The following is a 7,228-nucleotide window of genomic DNA, read 5'->3' on the forward strand; positions in this document are numbered from 1 at the left end:
GGAAATCAATAAATTTAATTCATTACATCAATAGACTTAAAGATTAAGAACCATATGATCATCTCGATAGATGCAGAAAAAGCATTTGACAAAATACAGCATCCCTTTATGTTCAAAACACTAGAAAAACTAGGGATAACAGGAACTTACCTCAATATTGTAAAAACTATCTACACTAAGCCTCAGGCCAGCATCATTCTTTTTGAGAGAGAGAGAGAGAGAGAGAGAGAGAGAGAGAGAGAGAGAGATAATTTAATATTTATTTATTAGTTTTTTGGCAGACACAACATCTTTGTATGTGGTGCTGAGGATCGAACCCCGCCGCACACATGCCAGGCAAGTGCGCTACTGCTTGAGCCACATCCCCAGCCCCTAGCATCATTCTAAATGGAGAAAAACTGAAGGCATTACCTCTAAAATCTGGAACAAGAAAGGGATGCCCTCTCTCACAATTACTATTCAACATGGTTCTTGAAACACTGGCCAGAGCAATTAGATAGACGAAAGAAATTAAAGGAATAACTACAGGAAAAGAAGAACTTAAACTAGCACTATTTGCTGATGATATGATTATATGCCTAGAAGACCCAAAAACCTCTACCAAGAAACTTCTAGAACTAGTAAATGAATTCAGCAAAGTGGCAGATATGAAATCAACACCCATAAATCAAAGGCATTTCTGTATATCAGTGACAAATTCTCTGAAAAAGAAATGAGAAAAACTACCCCATTAATAATATCCTCAAAAAAAAAAAACTTGGGAATCAACTAAACAAAAGAGGTGAAAGATCTTTACAATGAAAACTATAGAAACCTAAAGAGAGAAATAGAAGAAGACCTTAGAAGATGGAAAGATCTATCTTGCTCTTGGATAGCCAGAATTAATATTATCAAAATGTCCATGCTACCAAAAGCACTATACAGGTTTAATGCAATTCCAATAAAAATCCCAATGGCATTCCTCATAGAAATAGAAAAAGCAATCATGAAATTCATCTGGAAAAATAAGAGACCCAGAATAGCTAAAGCAATCCTTAGCAGAAAGAGTGAAACAGGTGGCATCGCTATACCAGACCTTAAACTATACTACAGAGCAATAGTAACAAAAACAGCATGGTACTGGCACCAAAACAGGCTGATAGATCAATGGTACAGAGTAGAGGGCACAGAGACTAACCCACAAAATTACAACTACCTTATATTAGACAAAGGTGCCAAAACCATGCACTGGAAAAAGGATAGCATCTTCAACAAATGGTGTTGGGAAAACTGGAAATCCATATGCAACAAAATGAAATTGAATCCCTTTCTCTCACCATGCACAAAAGTTAACTCAAAATGGATCAAGGATCTGGGGATTAAACCAGAGACTCTGCATTTAATAGAAGAAAAAGTAGGCCTTAATCTCCATCACAAGGGGCTAGGCCCCAACTTCCTTAATAAGACCCCTGTAACACAAGAATTAAAACCAAGAATCAACAAATGGTATGGATTCAAACTAAAAAGTTTTTTTCTCAGCAAAAGAAATAATATGTGAGGTGAATAGGGAGCCTACATCCTGGGAACAAATTTTTACCCCTCACATATCAGATAGAGCTCTAATCTCTAGGGTATATAAAGAGCTCAACAAGTTAAGCACCAAAACAAACAAACAAAAAAACCCAGATAATCCTATCAATAAATGGACCAAAGACCTGAACTGAAGAAGGATATACAATCTCAGAAGATGATATACAATCAATCAACAAAATGCGAAAAAATGCTCATCATCTCTAGCAATCAGAGAAATGCAAATTAAAACTACACTAAGATACCATCTCACTCCATTCAGAGTGGCAGCCATTATGAAGACAAACAACAACAAGTGCTGGTGAGGATGTGGGGAAAAAGGTACACTCAATGCACTGCTGGTGGGACTGCAAATTGGTGCAGCCAATTTGGAAAGCAGTATGTAGATTCCTTGGAAATCTGGGAATAGAACCACCATTTGTCCCAGCTATTCCCCTTCTCAGACTATACCCAAAGGACCTAAAAACAGCATACTACAGGGACACAGTCACATCAATGTTTATAGCAGCACAATTCACAANCGAGAAGCAATTTAAGCAAACTAAGCCAATTTCATACCCATCAGATTGGCAAAAATGAGTAAGTTTGACAATAGTAAATGCTGAGGGTAATTGGAGATCAAGCATGAGCTCACGATGGGCAGCACCACCTTGAGGAAAACATGGGGGTACTTGAGCAAGTGAATGATGGATTTATACCTATCATAGGTTTCACTATATGCGACTCTTGGTCACTTGACATGTAGATAGTGCACAGTTGAGGAATGAACTTCAAAACATTCTGTTTGTTTGGGAGGCAGCTCAGTAGTAGAGCAATTGTTTCACATGCAAAAAGCCCTGGGTGCCATCCTCAGAATTGCACCTCCATCCCCCCCCCCCAAAAAAAAAACACAAATTCTGAGTGTCTTCTCTAAGGGGGGACTTATATCAGACTTATATCATCTATAAAATGGGGTTGGGAGGGAGAGCAAGGGAGGAAGATTACCTCTAGATAGGAATAGGGGTGGAAGGGAAAGGGAGGGAGAAGGGGAATAGCATGGATGGTGGAAGGAGATCCTCATCATTACACAAAATACATGTATGAAGATGTGAATTTGGTGTCAACATACCTTATATACAATCAGAGATATGATAAATTGTGGTATAAAGGTGTATTAAGAATTGCAATGCAAATAATAATAATAATAATAATAAAGCTCATGCATAATGGCAAAAAAAGCATGTATATAGACACAGAAGTCGACCAGTGTTACAGAGGACTTTTACCTTTTTGTTACTTTTATCTCTGGAGGATTCTCTTCCCTGTTCCATTGTTCATATCACCCAGCCTCCCAATCTTCTGGCTCCAGAACTCCATTCTATCAGAGTGAGTTCCCTTTTCACCAAAAACCTGTATAGCAAATTCAAGAGAAGAAACTAAAGAGTGTGCCATACAATTGGAAGGTAAGTGAACCCTGGTTTCTTCCTGACATGAATCTATAAAGTGCAGACATAGAAGTAAACTGGAGCCTCCACAGCATGGTTTCAGTGAAATAAATCAGAGCTAGGTGTTGTGTCAAACACCTGTAAACTCCCAATGTCTTGGGAGCTCGAGGTAGGAGAGTCACAAGTTGGAGACCAGCCTCAGCAACTTAGTGAGACCATGTCTAAAAAAATAAATAAATTAGTCAATAAATAAAAATAAAAAAGGCTGGGGCTGTAACTCAGTAGTAAAATGTCTCTAGGTTCAATTCCTAGAACCAAAACCAAAAGAAATAAATCTCTTCTAGAGTTGGGGGAAAGAGAACAGAGAATACTTAATTCAACTTTATATATGTTCATGTACAAAAAAATGGGATAGTTTTCCTAGTTTCTCTTTCAGAGGATTTGTCACTGATGTACAGAAATGCTTTTGATTTTTGAGTGTTGATTTTATATCCTGATACTTTATTAGTTCTAGAAGTTTTCTGATGGAATTTTTTGTACCTTCTAGGTATAGAATCATATTTTCAGCAAATAGTGACAGTTTTGAGTTTTTCTTTTCCTATCCATATCTCTGTAATTTCTTTCATTTGTCTAATTGCTCTGGCTAGAGTTTCAAGAACTATGTTAAATGGAAGTGGTGAAAGATGGCATCCCTGACTTAGTTTTTAGAGGTAATGTTTTCAATTTTTAATGTTTTTCAATTTTTCTTCATTTAGAATGATGTTGGCCTGGGGCTTAGCATAGGTAGCTTTTACAATATTTAGATATGTTGCTGTCATCCCTAGTTTTTCTAGTGTTTTGAACATGAAGTGGTGCTGTATTTTGTCAAATGCTTTTTCTGCATCTATTGATATGATCGTATGATTTTTATCTTTAAGTCTATTGACGTGATAAATTACATTTATTGATTTCCGTATGTTGACCCAAACTTGCATCCCTGGGATGAATCCCACTTGATCATGGTGCACTATCTTTTTAATATATTTTTGTATTTGATTTGCTGGAATTTTATTGAGAATTTCTGCATCTATGTTCATAACAGATATTGATCTGAAGTTTTCTTTTTTTGGTATGTCTAACTAGGAAAGCAACCCCATTTACAACAGCCTCAAAAATACTTGCTAATCAACTTAAGTGAAAGACCTATATGATGAAAACTAAAGAATGCTAAAGAAAGAAATTAAAAGGAGACCTTAGAAGATGGAAAGATCTCCCTTGTTCTTGGATAGGCAGAATTAATATTGTCAAAATGACCATACTACCAAAAACATTATGCAAGTTTAATGCACTTCCAATCAAAACCCCAGTTACATTCCTCTTAGAAATAGAAAAACCAGTAATGAAATTCATCTTAAAAAATAAAATACCTAAGTGAAGCAGGTGGCATCACTAAACCAGAACTTAAAACTAACTACAGAGCAATAGTAACAAAAACAGCATGGTATTGGTACAAAATAGACTTGTTGACCAAGTACAGAATAGAGGGCACAGAGAAAAACCCACATAAATACATTTATCTCATACTAGACAAAGGTGCCAAAAACATATATTGGAGAAAAGATAGCCTCTTCTACAAATGGCACTGAGAAAACTGGAAATCCATATGTGACAAAATGAAATTAAGCCCCTGTATCTCACCACGCACAAAACTCAACTCAAAGTGGATCAAGGACCTAGGAATTAAACCAGAGACTCTGCACCTAATAGAAGAAAAAGTAGGCCCAAATCTTCATCATGTTGGATTAGGTCCCTATTTCCCTAATAAGACTCCTATAGCACAAGAAATAAAATCAAGAATCAATAGATGGAATGAATTCAAACTAAAAAGCTTCTTCTCAGCAAAAGAAACAATCAGCGACGTTAAGAGAAAGCCTAGAGCTTGGGAGAAAATTTTTACCACATGCCCATCAGATAGAGAACTAATCTCTAGGATATATAAAGAACTCAAAAATCTTAACACCAAAACCCCCAAATAACCCAATCAATAAATGGGCAAAGGAACTGAAAAGACACATCTCAGAAGAAGATATACAATCAAGCAATAAAAATATGAAAAAGTGTTCAATACCTCTAGCAATTAGAAAAATGCAAATCAAAACTACTCTTAGGATTTCATCTCACTCCAATCAGAATGGCAGCTATTAAAAATGCAAACAATACGTGTTGGTGAGAATGTGGGAGAAAAGGTACACTCATACATTGCTGGTGGGACTGCAAATTGGTGCAGCAAATATGAAAAGCATCATGGAGATTCCTTGGAAAACTGGAAATGGAACCACCAATTGATCCAGCTATCCCACTCCTCAGTTTATACCCAAAGAACTTAAAAACCGCATACTACAGGGACACAGCCACATCAAGGTTTATAGACAATAGCTAAATTGTGGAACCAACTTAGATGCCCTTCAGCAGATGAATGGGTAAAGAAAATGAGGTATTTATACACAATGGATTATTATTCAGCATTAAAAGAGAATAAAATCATGGCATTTTCAGGTAAATGGATGGAGTTGGAGAATATTCTGTTAAGTGAAGTAAGCCAATCCCAAAAATAGAGTGCCAAATGTTTTCTCTGATATGTGGATGCTGATCCATAATGGGGGTCGGAGGAGCATGGAAGGAATAGACAAATTTTAGGTAGGTCAAAGGGGAGGGAGGGAAAGTGAGGAAGAATGGGTAAGGAAAGATGGTGGAATGAGATGAACATTATTACCCTAAGTACAGTATGAAGACATGGATGGTGTGACTCTACTTTGTGTACAATCAGAGACATAAATAATTGTGCTGTATATGTGTACTATGAATTAAAATCCATTCTGCTGTCATGTTTAACAAATTAGATTAAAGAATAAATAAGTTTTAAAAAATGATTATTTCCCCATAGTTACAAATGCTACTGAATATCTCTTACTTCTTGGCTCTCTTCCCATACTCCACCACGATTGACATGTCCATAACAGCATTAATCAGTGTTTTTGTAGAATTTAAATTTTCCACCCTACTCTCACTGGAATGCATTGACCCAGAGGTCTCCATGTATATCATTGTCTTTAGAGGTCTCCATGTATATCATGAAAAATAGCATTGGATTAAGTCATCCACTCATCACTATAAATTTTGCCAACTGCATTTGTTGGCAATGTGGACATGACAGGAAAGTACAGGCTCCGAGGAGATTCAGGCCAAGAGGCTTCTTAGACATTTCAGACCAGGCAACCCTGTGGGAAGTACGGTGGAAGGGAACAAGCAAAAATGATGTGTGGTATTTTCTCATTTTTCTACTTCATAATTTTCAAAAAGACATTCTGTGAGAATTGTGCTAAGACTTCCAAGGATGACACAATGTTAAAGGGCTGTAAATGGTTTTAAAGATTAAATGGTATAATTCTGTCATAGTCTACTGCTCAAGTGCTTTTTTTCCCCTTTGCAGACCTACCACATCTCTGGTTCATGGGAACACAGAGGACTTATGACTTTTTATGGAGCTGATAAATATCAATGATCTACTTCTTGCTAATGTGTACATTGTATTCGATTTTTGAATTATTAATCAAAAGTAGACATTTTAACTAATTTTGTGATAACTGTCTAATCAGGTACGTGATTATCAATTATAGGCATTTACAAGTTGATAATCACTAACGTGTTCAATTGAGGTCTAGAAGCTAAATTTTTGAGGGGAAATCAATAAATAATCCACAAGAACAAATGGAAGAACTAAGCATAATAGAGATACCTAAATTCTTTTGTTTCTTTCCAGATTATTTAACATATTATTGTCATCAGCACTGTATGGGTCTTCCTAAGACAGTATCTCTAAATTATGTGCAATTATTTGCATTTGGGAATCCAATTGCAGCTGTCTTCCTGTTTGCCCTCTTTTTCATAAGAGTTAATTAACATGTAGATAAATTAGGAATTTATTTTAATATCAAAGGAAGAGAAATGTTTTGATTTTCACTGAGGTAGCAGCTACTTTCAATTCCTAATGTTAACTCAAATATGTACAGACATATTATATTTTTAAGATCCAAAGTATGAACCTGTCACACTGCTGAAGAACATTTGAAGTCAGATTTTCTGAATCCAATCTGTGCTATGATACTTAACAGAATTGTGATTTTTAGCAAGTCACTTGACTTTCTATAACATCGTGATAATGATGGTACCCTTCTCTTGTGGTTGCTAAAAAGATT

The sequence above is a fragment of the Marmota marmota genome, unplaced genomic scaffold (assembly GCF_001458135.2).
Source record: "Marmota marmota marmota unplaced genomic scaffold, marMar, whole genome shotgun sequence".
Taxonomy (NCBI): domain Eukaryota; kingdom Metazoa; phylum Chordata; class Mammalia; order Rodentia; family Sciuridae; genus Marmota; species Marmota marmota.